Source organism: Falco punctatus (genome assembly GCF_963210335.1).
Source record: "Falco punctatus genome assembly, chromosome: 2".
Classification (NCBI taxonomy): Eukaryota; Metazoa; Chordata; class Aves; order Falconiformes; family Falconidae; genus Falco; species Falco punctatus.
Genome location: NC_137581.1, coordinates 43,667,886 through 43,688,348, shown reverse-complemented (window position 1 = coordinate 43,688,348; position 20,463 = coordinate 43,667,886). Strand labels below are relative to the sequence as shown.

Here is a 20,463-nt window from a genome sequence, read left to right as displayed (position 1 = left end):
AGCACTTTAAAGTGTTCACGATTTATTTCACCATTGATTAACAAGAGTTGAAGGAACTCTGCCTGGATGAAAATCAGATTCTTATGTAAATCTTGTGATGTACAGATGTGAGATAGTGAACTAGCTTTGCTTATTTTTTTTCTTTTCCATTGGAAAAGCTGTTTATTTCTGAATCATAGTTGAGTACCGAAGTGGAGATCAGAAAGTGAAAAATATTTTTTCAGGGATAAAAATGTATACAGAATAACTGAAGAAATAAAGACAATGCAATCTTTGGGGGAGTACTTGTGGTAAGTGACTTCTTTCCTTTAATTCCTGTAGTGCATCCTTACTGATTGACATCTGAATAGCAGTAATTTGGGGTAATGGGTAGCTACTAATTGAGGGTGAGTTTCAGTACTTTGCAGAAGAACATTCTCAAGACCTTCCAGTGTAACACTCAAATTCTGTGTTAAGTGCTTAAATTGGTATAGGATTTTATGTTAGCCTTCTCTGTATGGGTTAATTTTATCAGGTCTGCTTATGACAGGCGCTAAAGTGTGCTTGAAGGATGTCTGTATACATATGGTAATTTCTTACTTGTGGCTCTCTTTTCTGTATTTATGCAGCCTGGTATCTTCCAGCATTATGGCCAAATAAACGTTTTTATTGTGCTATTCTGTCAGCGTTTCTGTGACTGTTTTGTTCTAAGAGTTTTAGATGGATATTCTGTTTCCTGATTTGTAGGACTGCATGGTTGCAACCAGTTGGGTCTATGATGGCATGGTTAACGGGGTTACAGAGGTGCACTAGAACGTTACTGGGAGGTAATACTGGTTTTTTCAACAGTTCACAAGCAGTTGACTTACTGAAACTTGCATGCTTAACATTTACCTCCTGGAAATGGAGTCTGTGAAATACCGTAATTGGGGTTTATTTTTATTGGTGCCAGTTGATCGAAGGTGGTGATGTATGAGGCAGAAATCTGCTAGTTTGGTTCCTAGTGTTTTGCTGAGCTTGCAGGACGACTGCACACAGCCCAGAATGGTGCCTTGTAGGGGTATTTTTAGTATTAAACCTTGGGTTAGTGTTGGGACATGTGGATGACATGGGAATGTGAGCAGGGCCTAAGAAGATTGCTCAGTGAATATTTACTCTAGGGGTGTTTGAATTTTACATGCTGACCTAACAGCTTTCTGCTTTGAGATCTCAGTATTTCTCGGGTTTCTCAAAGAGGCACTGGGTATCTCCTCTGTGAACAGCTGATAGAAGAAAAGCCCGTTTCCTTTGTGTCAGAAAGAGAGGGAATGACAAAGAATATCCCCCCTCTCCCCAGCTGAATGGGAGGGGGGAAGAAAAGGAGGAGGGAAGTGGGAAAGGCCTCCAGGAGATGAGGGCAGAAGGAAGAGGACAAATTTTCTGAAAAGTGGTGCAAGACACAAACTTAGGGTAGCATTCTTCCCGTTGTACCAATTGTGGATAAAAAAGCCTGGCTACTTCACAGGTAACCCAAGTTAATCAAAGTTTATAGAAGGGATTTTATGATGTGCTTGCCTAAAAGTAGCAGGGAATAACAGTGCTGCTACGTGCCTGCAAAAGTGTGTTTGTTACCTTTGCCGTGTCAGAACCGGGAAGAGGTTTGGGGTCCTGAAAACTGCTGCACAAAACACCCTGTTACCTCTTGGCCTGTCTTGGGGGATTATAAAGGTGCTGACATCTTCCCGTATAAATACGTGGCAGGAATACTAAGTGTCAGACTTGGGGGGGGGGGGGGGGGGGGGGCGGGGCGGAATAAAGTGCTGGCGAGGTTTGGAGACTTCCTGAATTAACTTTTTTTCCCTTCATTTTTAATAGCAGCTGTACTACTAAAATAGTGTTTGGTTGATGCAGGTACCCAGCCGTGGCCTTGGCAGGTGCCAGGGAGCTCTGGCAGGCGCTGGGTTCTGAGGGGGCTGTGACATTTCCTGGCCCTCGGCTAATCCCAGCCAGGGCCAGGATCGAGCCCAGCGCGCCAGCAGTCATCGATGGGAAAACAAAGGTGGTTTTGCGGGTTGAGGAATATTTGGAAAGGCAGAAAGGACGAAGTGAGTAATAATAACACCCCCCCACCCCCCCACCCCCCTTCTCGTGAATCTGCTCGGGAACCTTTTTTTTTTTTTTTTAACGTTATTAGCAGGCTGGCCTGTGTCCTTTCCTTTGATGACGGTAACAAGTTCTATGACATTGCCACTTTGAGTTCTTGCTTCATTAGATTGGGTGACTGTTTATTTGAAATTGTAATGAAATATTTACTTTATAGAGCTATAAGGATTAGCGGCGATAATTGAGTGAGGCTGATCCGGAGCTTTCAGTGTAATAGGGCCCCCTTGTTTGAATACAGAGCGCGGGGAGAATGGCGGGGCGAGGGAGCGTGTTTCTGCCTGTCACTTTCTCTCTACATGTTGCTTTTTCTCCCGGAGATAAGTGGGCCTAATGCTGAACAAATACTGGAAATCAGAAGCCACTGAGAATCATTCGCCTCTCGCTTTCCCATGGCAGCGTGATAGACGCCCGCTCAAAGGAGCCCCCCTCCTCTCCGGCCGGCGACAATTTTGTCACCGCCAGCAAATCCAATTGAGGAGTCCCCGGGACGGCGGGGCGAGCGGGGCCTGTCAGCGGCCGCCACCCGCCTGAAAGGAGCCGGGGGGGGGGAGCGGGGCACCTGGTGCCGCCGCCGCCGGCCGTGATAGGCTGCCGCATTGTGCCGCCGAGACATGCGGCCATTTGCAGATATAATGGCAGAAATTAATGCAAATGAGTGAATGGAACGAAACGTATTTTCATGCAGATCGGAGGGGCTCGCGCGGGCTGCTTGATAACAAGTCGCGGGGAGAAAAGGCCGACATTGTGAGGACTCATTTTTTCCCCATTTCTTCTCACTAGTGCCTCATAAGGGCCCTTTGTTCTCTAAGTAACTCTTTCTAAACTATTGACATTGCTCATTTATGTGAATTTCACATTTTTTTTCCTTTCTCCCCCCCCCCCCCCCCCCCCCCGTAGCCTTGGGTGATCTGGGAAAGCGTTAATTGCAAGAGGACAAGGAAACTGGCTGAAACAAGAAATGCAATCATTAAGTGTAATGTTGCAGTTGTCCATGCCTCATTATAACATGCATACAAGGCAATAAAATGCGTGTTTCACAAACAAATCTTTCAACAAGTGTAGTTCAAGAGCCTCCAGCTGTCCAGATTTACACCTATTTCTTTTTCCTTTTTTCCAATCGTTATTGCAAGTAAACTTTATGCTGGTTTAGAAGATGTATTGCTACACCAACAAACTTCCTGCACTCTCAAATAACTTTTCGCTGCTTTTTCATTAACAATTAGAAAGAAAAAAAAAAGGGGGGGGGGGGGGATGGGGAGGGGAAAGATGTGTGCTCCTTCAGGTTGTCCGGGGAAACCTGGTTGCTCTAAAGAAACTCTCTCCAGTCCCGTTATAGAAACACGTCCCTTATCTTTAGTTTTGCGCTTCATATAGGCAATACGCCTTTTAGAATTGGAGTGTTTACATTTGTTATTTCCTCAAGCAAGAGCAACTTTCAAAGACGGAAAACACTGTTGCTAACTCCATGCATTCATTTGCTTATTTTTGAAGTGTTTTAAAAAAAAAAACCCAACCAAAACCAAAAGGGAAGAGTAGCTAAATAATCAGACGTAGAGGTCATCAAGTGTAAGTACAGCTTGGAACCGGTGAACTATCAGACCCAAGAGTAAAGCAGCTACAAAGAAAAAAAAAAAAGGGGGGGGGGGGGGGGGGGGGGAGGGAGGGAGAAAAGGGTAACAGATTCAGCATTGTCCAAAAGTTCCAGACCAGTGATTAATGTGTAAGATAATGGACTTGGGAAATGAGTAAACACTCCCGTGCTCCCTGCTTTGTGCTTGAATGACTTGATGACAAGGGCAGAGCAAGGTGAGAATTTAAAGAGGACTACAGGAGAGGAGACAAAGGCTGGCCCGGCAGCGGGCGGGAAGCCCCTGGGCAGCCGCCCTGCAGGGCCCGGCAGCCGGGCCGCGGGACGGGGAGCCCAGCGCGGTAGCGCTGCAGCCGCCGCCGTTTTAAAAGCCGCGGTAATTAGCCAGTTTGTTTGTTTGTTTGTTTGTTTGTTTTTTAAGAAGTTGCGTTGTGGCTAAACCCAAAGTCTCGCGCTAATATGGGATAATACTTGTTTTAAAACTTAAGCTAGAACTAGTCATGGTTTCTCTGAATTGCGCGCTGTGCTACATTTCACCTTAGATTCGCGTCTGACCGAAGTACTAAATGTTGTTGGAACTTGAACTAAATGATGTTTCAACTCAAGCTGTTGTGATGATGCATTATTAGATATTTTGATGGAAAATATACTTTCGAGTTTATGTGCAATTACATGATGTTGCATTCAATGAACTCTCCTGAAGATTTTCTGTACTCTTCTACAGAAATGATGTTTTATTAGTCCATGGCATACGGGGAACCGGCCTCTGTCTATTTCGGCATCACTAAAGGCACACGGATGATTCAGAACAAAACAAAATGTAATAGCAAAACATTTAACAAATCTTGGACTTCTGTCTCACATTGGGTTTACTGCTGCTAATGAAGATGGAGTCTCCGGCTTTTTTCATTTTTTTTTCTTTGATACATCTTAGGTCTTCTCATTCACTTCAGTGATTTAGGATTTAGATCTTGCACTGCTTATCTTCCAGTGTTGATGTTCTTAAATAACCTGTTGGATTTTCTTAAACTATAGCTACTGAAGAAAAAAAACCAAACAACTGTAGTCGGTTTTTGTTTCATTTATTTTTTAGGTGATTATATTTCAGGGCCTTTCATAAATGCTGGTTAATTTTAAGAAAACATGTTTTATGAAAATGATATAAGAATTTCAACAGTTTAGGCTTTGCAAACGTGTCATTTATGTTCAGTGAGTTGTCATCACAGTGCCACGAAGCCATAGTGATAGGTCTCTGTACTAAGGGCTGTACAAAACCTAAACAGTATATAGTATAAGGGTAAAATCCTGATTGGCTAAAAGTCTTTTTTCCATATTTAATACTTGACACAGTCTTCTGGTTGGTGGTGTAGAGAATTTGCAAGTCTTCCATGGGGTATCTCTTATGTAAAAATGTCCATGGTAGCCTATCACATACTGCACTTAATCAGTGTTTACTGATTATGGGAAAGTTCTTATAATATCTTGTAAAATAGGTTTTACAGTATTTTGAACAGTATAGAACAAAGGAAAAGGAACCAGAAAGATTCTATTACAAAAGCTAAGGGTCCATGAAGCTATAAAACTAACATGATCTAGATTTAAGCAGTTAGGTGCCTTCCTAAATGCAGTACAAAATTCTCAGCTCATAGCAGGGAGGTTTTTGACTATGTAAATAAATAATACCAGACCAGGTTTTGCTTCAGTCTTCGGTTTCTTCAATCCAGGTTTCTTCAGTCTTTGAGCTTTATATGTCTGAACGTGATCTCAGGATGGTTAAATGGAAGAAGTGTGTTCATCATTTAAAGTTTCTCATTCTTTAGTTTATTCCCCTTTCTTTATGTAATTATTCACTATCAGGAGTTTTAGAAGTTGAACAAGTGACAGATTTTGATGTAATATTGTGCAATATGTGGCAGACTTATCACCTTTAAAACCCTTACTCATGGTAGCGTATTTAATGAGTTAATTCTCAACTCACTAATGCCTGTGCGTGAATGTAACCTTTAGCACTCTAGTCAAGTTCAATGGATATATTTACACCTGTGTATGTGTATGTATGTGTGTAAGTACCAGCTTGATCATCTTGCATTCTTTTCAGCTTCTGTAAGTCAGCCCCACCATCTTTCCCCTTCAGGACAAGAACTTTGCTGTTTGAGCAGCACCCAGAATCTGGGCAATGCTATTAAAACAGAAAGAAGAGCTGTATAATTAGGGCTTCTGTCCTGTGAATGGTGCCATTGCCTTGAAATATGTGCAGATTCTCTATTGCAAATTAGGAAGATAAAAATTTAGGCAGCCTGGTAAATGGACTTGGTGGCAATGTTTACGCTTTCTTATGGGGCAGATTTCTTGGATGTTACTAATAAAAGCATGCATGGGAAAAGTCAGGGGGTGGCTTCAAGCATGGCTGCTAGACCAGTCAAATGCGAGTTGGTATGACATCAGGTGGTTGCTCATATGTGATCAAATAATCACTCTTTCAGTCAGAGTGTATTTACTCTTTGGTATACTTTGGTATTACATTAATGTATGGTTTATTTCTTAATGTGAATTCAAATCCTGTTTATACATTCTACTGATTGTTTCTTTTGTCCTACATTTTATTATCTATTTAAGGCTTCTGTTTAGAGCATTAAATTGTTGCTTCTTCTTCCTTTAAGTGGTGAATACACAAAGTACATACAGAGTTAGAAAATCCGGGTGCCTAAGTCATCATCATCACCACCTCATTTGTAAGTCTGGAAGGTTAATGAAAGAGGGACCAGCACTGTAAATAGGTCATCACTTTCATGTCTTTCACTTAGTAGGCAACTTCTGTGCTTTGAATCACATCAACAGAGACCAGAATGAAGCCTAAGAAGTGTTTTTATTCTGGTAGTTTTTTGCATATGCATTCTATTGTGAATCTGTTGTAGTTTTCCTTCCAGAGTTTTTGAATCCTTTTCCATGAAACTCACTTGCAGGGACTTCTGTTGTAGTTTGTATCCTCCTGTCCTGGAGGGACGGCTGAAAAATTTGAGTCCTGGAACTGAAGTTTTTGATTCATTCTGAACTACAGACTTCTCAGTCCATCTGGCTTTGGTCCAATTTCATAAGAGAGTTAAATTTGTGATACCTTCCTGTAGGGAACTCTGGCACTTGATACTCTGTCACAATTATTGCTGTGGTGATGGTCTGTGGTATATAGTACTGTATCTCTAAACTGGCAATGGAGTTAAACACTTTGGTCCTTTTTTTTCTTGCTGTACTAAAACCTTCAGCTTGTCTTTCAATTTACCATACCACAGTTAATTTTCACAAAGTCCTTTTAGCTATACATTAGGAATGATGCATTATTAACTATATATATATGTAAAAATTAATTTTACATTACATAGTAGTTTCCACTTGTATTTCCAAACACTCTGTATCCTTTAAGCAGTGTTACCATTGAAAAAAAATAAGCCAAAGCAAAAAGAGAAAGAGGAAGAAAGTGAAAAAAGGTATAAAATGTCACACAATCTGTAGGTATTCTTAAGTGTAATGAAAGTTTAAAGTAGTCTCCTTTTTACTTCAGTAGTTTGATACTGGAAAGGAGAACAATCAACAGCAATTAAAGACAGCTGTCAAAAGCCAGAATAAATTCATTTGATCATTTGTGTTATCTTCCACATTCTCAGAGGTAAAAATAGCTATATTATTTTACTTGTTCAACTATACCCATTAGGTTATGCACAATTTACATAATTTACAATTTACATTAGGCATTTATGGCATTATCAGAGTGAAATAAAGTCCAATATTATTATTCAGACTAGTGATTTTGTTTTTCTCTCCATTAGTTTTCTTCTGAGAATACTGGGGAAGATGGAAAGTGAACACATATTCTGATAATGTCTATTTTATAGTTTCTTTTTGCTAGCCTTAAATATATTATTTTTACCAAGGCATCATATTTGTTTTCTATTTTGAAAGTTACAGTAGTTGCTATAAAAAGGTTAAATTTGCAAGGACTTATCACACAGCAGTAACTGAGATCTCCCACTCATTTCCTATTTGAAGTACAGGAAAAAAAAACCTGTGATTGCTGTTGGCAAATGAAGGCTTTTAAAATGGTACCTGCTGTAGCTTCAGTTAGAAATGTTCCTATGTCTTCATAGAAAAAGGGTAGAGAAGGGACACACTGACTTGCTAAGAAATGTTTGATTAATATGTAATCTGTTCCTGAGTAAAGCTGTTCCTGAAGGAACCGCACAGCATACATAAATCCCATTACTTCTCCGTCTCCAGATTTGTTTATCATTGTGTTTGTGGTATACATAGGTAGATTAATAGATACATACACAGAATCCTATGTACTTATTGCTTTAAGATATTGCATGTTCAAACAGATGTTGAAGCCAAGATTAGCCTTTTTTTGCATGTGCTTGTAGTGTGCAAACCTTTTAAAGGCGTCTATGAATTATTGCTTTGGTTCAGCATGAGTGCAGTAAGAAGAAATGTACCTCATCTGTAATACACTGTGTAGACTAATATCAGCTTCTTTTTTCTTATATTGCAGTGAGATATTGATCTGGTGAAATGGTACCATATTGGAGCTGTCTGTTGTGGTATTCATCATGCTGTCACATCCCTAGTGCCTTGGAGTTATTGGAAAGCGGAATTGAGGGAGTTCTGTCATTGTGTGTTGCAATCCATTCATAAGAAAGTTCACTAAAACATCTGAAGTAGTATTCTCACTTATTTATTTATATACCTCTAGCAAAAGCCGTTTCATTTCTTTGGAGGCGCAGAGCCCTCCAATTTCAGGCACAGGGATGTTAATAGGCTTGGTTACCTCTTCTCAGGCGTCTTTCTCTTGTATAGCATTTGTTCTTTAGTCAAAGCTCACACGTCCTGCCTTTACGGATGCTGATGCATTTGGGTTCTCTCCTTTGGGAGTAATATATCTGAGAGCTGTGGCTTCATTGCCCTTATGCTTTTATCTGATAGCTGTGAGAAGGTAAACGATGAACTTTTATATGTAGAAAGCTTTTAGTTTCTTCCCACACTAAAGTATCAGCTAATGTTAAGAGAGCTTTCAAAAATATATAAAGATACTGTCAATCTGCACTGAGTAGATTAAACAGTTTGAATGAATTATTTTTGTTTTGGAGTCTGCCTGGCAACTTGATGATGAATTTAGAAGGATGTCTTGTTTTCTGTAAGGCCATGATGAAACAGGGATTTATTTATACATAAAGCAACAATCTAACTATTTAACCCAGCTAAGGTAAAGGTCTGCTCTGCAGCCCCCTGACTTCCACAGGTTATGCATACACTGTAAATAATCACCCCCATTTTAAACTTAGTATTTAAGAGATTACCAGAAGAGCAATTAAATTGTCAGTTGCTGGTTATAAAAGTTACGGAGAGAATGAAGAAAAAGCGTAGCAATTACAGGTTGACTTTATCTTGCAAAGTGCTAAGGACAGACATCTTGTGACTCTGTGAGGGCTCATGTCTCCAGTCAGCTGCACCGGGAATTGGGAATGTCCATCAGTTTTCTTAATTGGTCACAAAATTCTTCATAACTACGTAAAATGTATTCATTCTTTATATTCAAACATCTTAAGAAAGAAAAATTAGAACACCTTTGTCAATATTGCAGTTCCTAGAGCTATACAATTATGTTAGCATTACATGAATTTAAATAGGCATCGTTGCTTTCATATTTTAGTAAGAATTTATAACATGTTTTGATATTGGTGCAAACCTGACTGTATTATGGATCTATAATAGCCAAGTGTGCAGTATTTTTCAATACACAGCCTCAGCATGCTCTACGGTTGCTCAGAAGGAGCCTTGCTGTCAGGATGTACGACATGAATGCATATTAAGATTTATCCATGTTCTGTGTAATATTCCTAAGTCCAGTAACTTGACAGAAGTTAACGGAATGCATAGAATCCAAAGCACATTGCTATTACTTACTTATTTCTTTCTTTTTTTTTCCCCATTAAAAAACCGCTTCTTTGGGTTTGCAAATCAAAACTAAAACTTACCTTAAATCCCCCAAAGAAAATTAAATTTAGGGCTGAAAGTACACTCTTCAGGCAGGTCATCTATGTCTGGGCGACACTTCAGATTATGTGAGTCTTTTACATGGCTTTGTTGATTTAAACAGCTCAGCTGCATCTATGGTTGTAGAGTTGGAAGAATCACCAGTTGAGCTTCTGTGAACTTCCCATTGAATGTGTGTAGGATTTCATTATATTCTCTTGAATTCTTTTCTGTGCAGCTGTTGGGGTGAGAAATGTTTAACATCTTTGTGTTTTTGTAGCACCTCTTTTAATCAGTATTACTTAGTGGTGGGTTCTCTTTTGAAAACTTTTTATTGGGTTGTGCAACCTGTGTCACTTCTCTGCCTCCTCCCTGTGTCTCTTGACGCTTCTTGTACCTTACCCAGAACACCTCTTGCATGCTACTCAGCCAAGTGCTGCAGCAGGATGAGTACTGCAGAGGAGGCTTCTTTGCTTTGCTCCGTCTGTTTTCTTGGGGCAGCACACGGTCAACATTTCTAGTCATTTCCATATAGTGGAGGGAATTTTTGCTGCAGTGTAGAGAAGTGCTTGCAAGAAGTCTGCTCTTGTGACATATTTCAGGCTTTTCAGAATATGGCTGGCAGATATGGCCATGCTAGTCTTCCCTTTGAACCCCACCTTCGCCAATATATCAAGCTCATCTTTTTTGAAATTTCCTACAAGGTCCTACCTAATTCCTTGGTTCCGTATCTCTGGATGTCTTTCATCTCATCGTCTCCCATCTTTTTAGTTTTCAAGAACTATCTCTCAGAACTGTCTTTACACCTCTCTGGGCCTAACAAAGACTTTTATTGGATGGTCTTCAAAGCCCAGTGTGCTCCTGTGAAGTTTCCTTTGCTTCAGTCCCATGAGTGCATGTTTATAGTTCCCCAGAACCCCTCTCTTCATTTCAGCGGTCTGTGTGAAGACTTACTTGTCCTTATGGGAAGGGAAGGACTGAATACTGGCTATGAGGAGAAGAAAGGACAGTTCAGCAGCACGTGGAAGCTGATGAGGGTAGAAAAAAGAAAGACTGAATTATAGGAGGATAAACTGAGGGGAGCTCAGCACTATAAACCTCAAAGATAATGGAAAAGCCTCTCCCTCAAAATAAAAATAGCAAGGCTAATAAGACCTATGCTTTTCAATATTACAACCTTTTTGTGGATATCTTATTCTTTTCCCCCCCTTCCCCTGCTTCATCTGTCACTGTTTTTTTATATGTATGCTGTCCGGAAATGTATCTTCATCTGTGTTTGGAAAACATCTAGCATACTGTGGGGTGTTATCACAGTGTAAAAAATAACTCCCAGGACAAGATTCTATTGCTGTATTTATAACTGATTTCAGGAGAAGGAGGATCAGGTTCATTCTTTATGGCTTTTTCACCATGCCTCTATATTGAAGACATTTGATTTACTTAACATATGGCCAAGCGAACTGTTGGGCATATTGGGAAAAATATGTGAAACTACTTTGAAATGTTGCAAATGTGTTTGGAGACCTTTGTGCCACGCCGAGTGTTTCTGTTGTTATTCAATTACTCTGGTTTATTTTTTTCTTTCTTTTCCTTTAAAACACTGGATAATTACATTATTTTTCGAACGTTAACAAATATATTGGTATATTAATGAAATATTTCTGTACTTTCTTGAGTGACACTGATTCATATCTCTCTAGCTAATCTACCCATCTTCTAAGTTCTCTCTCTTATCTAGTGAAAATGTGGATGCCGCTGTAATGAAATCATTTCCATGTCCTATAGAGTATTTAGATCAACAAGACCTTCACTTATTAGAAAGGGCAGAGTAGTAATGCTTTTGGCAAAGCCATTATTGTGATATTGGTATTCACTAGAAAGGACAGAAATAGAACAACACTGGCCTCCATAAACAATTCCAATTTGATCTGTGTACATGATAAAATCTTGGCTTCTCAATGCATTTAGGTGCTGTCATAGCTGTTGTTGCCAAATAAGAATGCAGTGTGATGTTATTATAGTAAACAGCACTTAAGCACAGCTGGCAGAATTGATCAGGGCCACATTAGAGTGAACTTCAGCAGATGACTGACGCAGCAGAAACAATAACTGAATATGCAAACAGTTCTTGCAATGAATGCTCTGGGGATCAGGCACCATTATTTTTGACTTTGAACAGGGAAAAGGGGCAGGTTTGTAACCTCCTTCCACACAAAAGGGTTCTGGGTATTCTGTAAACATCTGACTGCCATTTATAATAGTAGCTAGTTACAAAGCAAAACTCTAGACTCCCTTGACTATTTACATTTCATTAATTATTAAAGAAAAAACATAAATATCAGATAAGTTTGTTTAATGTTTCACACAGGATTCTTTTCCTTTTTTTTTGCTAGAAAAGCCTTTTCTCAATTAATGTTAATCATTGAGGACTTCCTGTTTAAATCACACAGAAATGCATGTTTGCTTCAGTGAGGGCTTTTTTCCCCTTATAATTATTGTAAGAGCTAATTATGTGACCACATATTGCTATTCTTTTATTGTAATAATTTAGATTAGTAAAAATAAACAGAGGATAAATAGTGTATGAACCTCATTCTTGCACAATGTAAATCAGAACTTCTCTTCATATCTTGGTAATTTGCGCACTGCACATTACCAAAATATTTAAAATCCATGTAAACAGCTATTCATGGTTATGCGTTTACATTGTACAGTGTCATCTTTTGATTTATTTGACCATTAATGCAAAACAAAAAGCTCAACAATCCAAACCAAAACAATAGAGAACTCCTTTAAAAAATATTTTTAACGGAGTTTGTCTACTCGTATAATGAAACTTCTTCTTCAAACAATATATGCTTTAAAAATGAATGTGATTAAAATGGAGGGAAAGAGAAGTTGGAGGACAAGAAAGAAATAAAAAAAAGTCTGTATTAAATGAATACTTGAATCTGCCTAATGCAAGGCCCTATGAAATATTTTAAGTTTCTTACTGGCTCTTAAGGAATGCGGATGGAAGCTGTGCTGAGAATTTCATTCAAGTGTTGTGTGAATTGGAAAAGGCTGTTGATGGATACTCTTATCCAGATATTCAGCCGAGTCCAGCTTCATACCTCGGTGGCATCAGATTCTGTTCTGAGAGGCACCGAGATGCTACCATCGCTTTGTCATTGCCAAAATTAGACTAAGACGCATTCTGTGGCCTCACAGAGTGCCTGTGAAGTTCTTGTAACAGTTGTTAAGTTACCCTGTTTACTCATTAACATCTTATTATAACCAGCTTGGGCTCCCCCCACCTCCCCACCCCCTCCATTCTGGGAGCAGAAATAAGTAGCTTCCAAACGTACATAGGTAGTGTGTCCTATTAATTTTACTTCAACTGTTTATTTTACAGTAGTCCTCTGACTTCTACACAAAAGTCATAGAGAAGCTGGAGTTTCTCTTCTAATTTCTCATGTCAGAGGTGGGATTTGCTATAAATCACACAAAGTTTGCCCCAGAATAAGTGCTCACAATTTTATGATCATTTTATGGCTTCCTCCTACCAAAACTAATTTCAGCCATTCCCCCCAAAGCAGTTTTACACAAATGCAATATTCTTATTAATCATGAGAAAATATTTGAGCTAACATCCTGACTGTTGTTGCATTTTGCAGCATTTTTTTTTCATAAAACTTGCTTATTGAAAGACAAGGGGCATAGAGATGAGTTACAAACTTCTGGAAATGGTTGCACGATGCTGTGGTGTGCTGTAACAGTTTGAGCTTTCTAACTACGTGTACATAAAGAAGCCATGCCCTATCCCTCTGATACACATCACTGAAGAATATGCTTTAGTGTGGCTGTCTTCCAGACTGTCCACCAGCTCACAGCCCAAGGAGAGATGATCTCTTCATAGTAGTTACGTATTTATCCAAGTTGAAGCAGGAGAGCCTAGGAGAGACAAGAAGTATGTTTTAAGGTTTTCAGACTTCCCCCCCCCGCCCCTTTTTCTTTTCTTTTTTTCTTTCTTTTTTTTTTTTTTTTTTGGTGCATGGGATGATTAATGACTGTGGTAGGTCTACAGACTTACCAAGGCTATGATCCACTAGATGCTTTACTGTAGGATTGCAGTTGTGCCAGATTATGTGAAAACAGAGTAATAAACCCAAAAGTCATAATCCAGTTTGAAAGGGAGGAAGAAAAGAAAGCTGCAGAAAATGGCTGGTTAGAGTGTGAGTGTGCCACTTGGTCCTCAGTCTGATATAGATAGAGGTATTACACTAAATATTTCCTACCAGGCTCATGACCAGAATTAATGAAATTCTGAGAAGAAAACTTTTTTATGAGCCCGTCATGATACAGGTACTCCAAAATTGTTTGTTCAGGCCTGTTATAATCTAGAGACATGTAGTCATTTGGGAAAAGGTGTCTTGTAGACTGCTTTCTAATGCTATATAGGATAAAGTGTCTAAAATTTCTCTTATGACAATTTTTTCAGCATATGAGGTTACATATTAGATTACTTAATCACGATGAAAGCATGTCTTTTCAGTAAGGGATGTGTGGGTGTGCACACATCACAAACATACATATGTATGTGTATGTATGCATACAAATGTGTGCAGTCACTGTATACTTGAAACATGTTCTTTCCACACTGGAGAAGGCCTTCAGTTGCAAAATCCTATAAATTAGCCTGTTTCTCATGCACAGGATTTTTTCTCAGCGTAGGGGAAGGTTACCCTGTCCCTGAGAAGGCATTTGTAATCTTCTGGAGCTTTCACTGACAGGAGCAATGCACACATTTTTGTTTATGCCAGGCTGCTTTTTATTAGCTGAAGCAAATATCATTCAACAAGCACAAAATTATAGCATTGTGTTATACAGGTCTTCACGTGCTGAAAATGTGGCTGCAAGTTTTTCCTTGGCTGCCAGTTCTTTATTGGAACCGAATGTTCAGTTTGGGACATTTTTTTTTTTAAAAAATCATACATATGAGCATCACTATTTATTCTCAGTAGGCTAATAGTCTTATGCTAACTTTCTGTATTCATTATGTATTTACTGGTCAAGAATCATGGACTGCTTCACCACCTGAAAATTAAGTCCTTATTGGCTGGAAACAACCACAATTTTCCATTTCCATTAGAAATGGATGTGGGTTCGAACTGGTAGTGCTGTGGACATCCCAGTTATCAGTAGTAGCAGTGGACTGATGTTGAACTTCAAATCTACTGCTATCAGTCTGTTGGTCTTATGATTGCTTTATCATTAGAGAGTTTTTCCTCATCTGATGACCGTGAATGTTGCCAGTCTTATTAAATTGACAGAACCATGATTTTTTGGGTATGAGCTGTAAGGGAGGTGGAGAGTGCCCAAATTTCGTACTGTTTGGGATCCTGTAAAAAACCTCAACTGACTGAGTCTTTTGCTTTCCACTGATGTTTGCCAATACCTTCCACTGGCATTTCATGTAGAGAAAACCAAGCTGATCTATCCTGGAAAAAGTTTGTTTATTGTGGCTGGACCAGGACATTGATTTGTCCTTAATGTAAAGCCAGGAAGCAACGCATTTTCCTGGTTTAACTTGCATGTTTTCTTTCTCACTAAAAGGGTCCAGCGCTCATGTTACAAGTTCAACATTGGTATCATTTGCTTTTTTTGGCAGGTCCTGTAATGACAGCTGACAGTTGGAAGCTTAACTGGGTAAAAGTACTAATCTCTTCAGTAGTTCAAGTTCCCATAAATATTAAGTTAGTCAATTTTATCTGCCTTTCCTTCATTATTGGGTCTATGATCAAATTAAAGTAATAAAATCCATGTCCATTATGCTATTTTGTGGTGTAATTTTGGTTGCCAGTTTAGATACAGCTCACATAGACAAGCATTTATGAAAGTCAAAGTGAAATACTTTGTTTTTCTGAAAAATGTGTTTCTTCTCTTCTCCCCTCCCCCTCTAGGTTTGGATGGCTTACATTTGAGAAATCAAAACAAAACAAAAATTCTATCCATATGGGTTTTTTTTAGTAATTATGCCAATCCTGTTGTCAATGAAGTGAGCAGTTGCCTTAGGCTGCAACAGAAGAAAAATTAATTGAATGGGTGTATTGTTATGATCAATAAAAATATCTATCACTGATCTGGTGGAGGATCAGCAGTGTTCTGTGTTTGAAGACATCTCTTTAGGATCTAGGCATGAGTATCTCCCATTTTAAAAATTCCAGTATGATACATGAACAGTTACAGCTTTTCAGTGACGTCTGTTTACAAAAAAAAAAATTAATATATTTTTCTGTAATTAACTTAATGGAAAAACCTCTCTATTGTATTCCACTCTGTGCCCCCACCCCCACCCCCCACTCCCCCCGCCAGTAAGTAATCAAACACCACAAATTGATTTGACCCAGTACTACTCCCCTCTCTTTGCCCCCTTTGAATATTGGTAATTATGTGATTATTGTCAATACAATTCTGAAAGTTTAATGAAAGATATTTTGAGCCCAGATTTGTAACATCAGTGGAAATACTGTCTTAAAAACCACAGATATTTTATGTTTTTTATGATGCAACTTCTGCACGCAAACAAGTTTTGCAAGGAGCTAGTGTGTATGACATACTAGAACACAATGATGCTGAAACTAGATAATGTAACATTCAATAATTTCAGAAATGCATATTTAGGTAATAGAATATGACAGCTGGTGTTATTATGGTCTCTTTTGTCAGTCTCAGAAGTACCTGGATATATCAATAAATTGTTTTATTTGTAATGCGTTTTTTTTAATTTAAAAGTTATAAATAATAACGTGGTTCCGTTACCATTAAAAAGTAAGCACTTCATACCTATTTTGAATTTTTCTACACATTGTTCTTCTATGTACATATGTTAGAACATTTTAATATATTTTGATGCTATTAAATAAAAATCACATTTCCATGTGATACAGTAACAAGGACTGTTTTCTTCCTGTCTGCTTTTGAAGGGAATTCCCTCTTTATGTAGGCCAAAGTATCAGAGTTTTTGATTTTTTGTCATATGTGTACCATCATATGATTTTGATATCCTGCTTTAAAATACTGGTTTTGGTTTTAGCATAGGCAGCACAAGTATGTTTAACTTTCATGTGGAAAAAAGTAAAAGAAGAACTGTTTGTTTAACAGTGTTTCTTCATCTTCATTTGAAGATGTAGGAAGTGTATATAACTGGATGAGAGTTTCTGCTTAAAAACATTAATAAGAAATCTTTGACTCATTAATCATATTAACAGATGATAAAGTAAAATTAAACTATGGAATAGTACAGATTAACCCTATGCAAGCTAAATCTTGACACATGCATGCGTAGTCAACTTAGTAAATCTGCTTCCCTGTGTCTTTATAGTGCGTCAGGCACTCACAGAGAAAAAATTTCTGAATTAAAAAGCCAGTATTTCTGTTGGGTAGAAATTAAGCATTTTTTGATTGGACTACCAAGTTTTTGCCAGAGTAGCTCGTTCCTGTCTTCTGTTACCATCTTGTAAAAGGAAGGACAGAGATTTATCTAATCCCTTACCCTTTCTGCAGTATTTGCCAGTAGAGGCTTCTTAGGATACAGATCTTTCCGTGTTTGCACACAGTGTATTTAACCAGTCGGTGATTTACAAATTTATTGGCCTGAGTTGTATCTTGACTCTCTTTCTTATCTGGATTTAAATTGTCTAATCTCTTTGTGCGCAGAATTGGAGTTTGACTGTCAAAGCATCCTCTGGCAATGACTTCCATGGGATAGCTGAAAAAAATATTTCCTTAATTTGTTCCAAACCTGTTGCCTGATGTCTTCAAGAAGTACTCTCAAGTAGTTGTGAAAAATGATGATAGAATAAGATAGTTCCCTTGTAATCCCTTCCCCCTCACTCATGATTTTATTGACCTCTTGTCTGTCCTCATTTAGGTGTCTCTGAATCCTGGTTGCTGTTTTTTGCGTCTTCTGTAGTTCCACCACACTGCTTAAAGGTGGGATACTCAGAACTATGTAAGGCCGATGTATAGCCACTTTACCTGCTCTCTCTGTTCACATAATTAATGCCACAATATGGATTTGACAGACTGTTTCTCACTCAGTGGCATGGGTTATGGAAGGTTTTTTTCATATACAAAGCAATTCCCTGCCCCGCTCTCCCCTTGCCTAAGTAAATTTGCAAACATGAACTGAGTGCGTAGTGAATCATTGAGTACCCAGGGGTGAATAGCAAGACCCCAAATAATTTTTTTCTTACTGTAGTTTACTGTACTGATTTGGGATTATAGTCTTTGAAGACAGGGTTTGTTGATATTGCCAAGATGAGATGTCCAGATGAGAAAGTCCTGTTGCTACAGGCTCCACAAGACCCGAAGGACAGTTCTGGTCTCAGCACAGAGGATGAGTATCACTAGACAAATATATATGCAATATATATGCACAGAAGGGAGAAGTGAATATGCCCCTTGGGAAAAAAACTTTCCTATGCCATGTAGGAGTTTCACAATTTCTGCTCCATGAATGTCAGAGTTTTGTAGGGAAGCAACATTACTTGAAAAGCTGAAGTAGTAAATAAAATTTGGTTGGTAACCGGAACAATTTCAGTTATTTAGTTTCCTACAATAATCAGAGTCTGTCCAATCTTGCTGGAGATTTCCTGTTGTTTGAAGGAGCTGCCCATCGTGTTTTAAAGGATTTGGTGGTACTAGGTGTAGTTCCATCTGCCTTTCAGTTGATTTGATTTCTTTTTTAATTATTCTGAAGTTCTTCTTTCAGTCTCAGGTCAAACCTTTCCATTTAGAAATAAACTTACCATTTTAAAAATCTTAGTTGCCTGTATGTAAACGTCAGAAGCAGCCGTAGCTGAAATCCCCAAGAACTCAGGAGAAACATAAGAAAATTCAAAAGGCTACAGCAGTTCCAGAAATTAAAAATAATTAAAAAAAATCTAATGTTAAAGCCCAATTCAGCTAAGCTGCGATGCGTGTGCACAACTCTGTGCACATTCCTAAATCCGGTGGGATCTCAGCATATGGCCAAGTGATTTGCTAAATTGGGACCTAATTAAGGACAATTGTAAAAGTAGCTGCTATTTAAGCAATTATGGAATCTTCAGTTAGATTTTGACTGAATCTCTGAAGTTGACAGCAAAGACATCTAAAATCAGCATTGAATCTGTATCTTTTTTTTTATACAAAAACCAAGTAAATAAAACACATTATTATTTATTCAAAATTACTTACAATTTACAATGTTGTGTAATTCTAAAGGATTTCACAGATACTTGTTTTAAGAAGTTAATATCGAGAACAATATTTTCTGCCAGTAAAAGGCAAAAAACCCAGGAAGAAGTTACAGTGATGCATGCTTTTTGCATCACTGGTGCAAAGCTATGATTCCTTAAACTGTTGACATTTTAAAGGTTTAATGTCTTACAGTTCTCTGAAGCATTTACAGTGTGATGTTGTCACCTATCAAATGTACATTTATAAAACTATGTTAGAATTTAAGTAAAACTACAGTTTTGTACATGAAGTGATATGACTGAAAGAAGTAGAGCTTTGTAATTTTAGTCTGGAAACTAGAATCAAGGAATGTTAATCTTGATATTTCTTATGAAAACTATTTCTAATTTTAGTTTATTTCAGAATACTTTGATATCCAAACTTTTCTTGTCTCTCTCTCTTTTCTTTTTTTATTGTTTAAAATAATTTGGAATAGATTTGTCTCATATTATGGAGTTTTGAAGCAATTGCATATTGTGGAATGCAGATGAAAGTAAGACTTTTCTCTAGTTTATCATAGTGGGCGATACTAAATTGAGGTATAGTATCTGGACTGCTTGTCCTAGTTTTGCAATACTGCAAATAAGCCTTGCAATCAGTGTGTCCCATTAGTAGCTCTTCTTTATCCATAATTTCTAAAAATGGCTTTTACTTGAACTACTACATCTTCTAAGGTAAAAAATTATCAAGACCATTTTGATAGGCATAACTTAAAACCCTATCAGCTAACAGATAGGTAGATAATAAAAAAAGGAAATAGTGATATATGCTGTTCTTTTTAAGTTCTCATTTTTTACTTTTTCAGTACAGCTTAATCAGGGTTACAACGTACCATACCTAACAGCTAGGTATATCACCAGTGAGACCTTCCCTGGTGCTTCCTCAGTCACTCATACTGTGGGAACCCTGCGATGTAGCCCTTCCTCAACCAATTTAATTTTTGGTGAATCTGTAGGTTAGAGTTCCTTTTTTTTTTTTTTTTTTTTTTTTTCTCTCCATGGCCACTAGCACCAATAACTTGGTGAGAGCTGGCAAAGAGCTGGTTGACCAGTATTTTTCACTGTTACTCTGCTTCACAACAGTGACTTGCAGCCTGCAGTTTCCTTCTGTGTCTGAATCTTCCCTTATAAATCCATCAGACTTTCACTGTGGTTGTGGAAGAGAAGAATTATAGCTGACCTTAGCCTTTGCTTTTCCAGTACTAGAGGAGTCAAACTCTTTCAGCCTTGTCTTGGAAACCTCCCATTCTGTGATCATGCTTGCTGTCCTTCTCTAGACCTATTTCTCTGTGAATCTGTTTTCCCAAAGATGGTTGATTAAGGTTGTGCAGGCAAAATATCCCACTGATGCTTTATATGTCAGTCATAGTTTCTGGTCTACCAGAAGTATATTGCCTGATATGTTCAAGAATGGTATTTGTCTGTTTTCATTGCTGTGTCACATTGGTGGTTCATAAGTCATCCAGGGAT

The 20,463-nt window shown here is 38.3% G+C and overlaps 1 protein-coding gene and 1 long non-coding RNA gene across 7 annotated transcripts in view; both read left to right on the top strand.

Moving 5' to 3' along the window:
* DACH1 (dachshund family transcription factor 1) overlaps positions 1–20,463 on the top strand; it is a 371,271-nt gene that overhangs the window by 91,447 nt on the left and 259,361 nt on the right. The window lies entirely within an intron of this gene.
* On the top strand, positions 14,679–18,899 carry LOC308059472. Its single transcript, XR_013926263.1, has 2 exons — positions 14,679–15,418; positions 15,673–18,899. It is a non-coding gene; the product is annotated as an uncharacterized lncRNA (long non-coding RNA).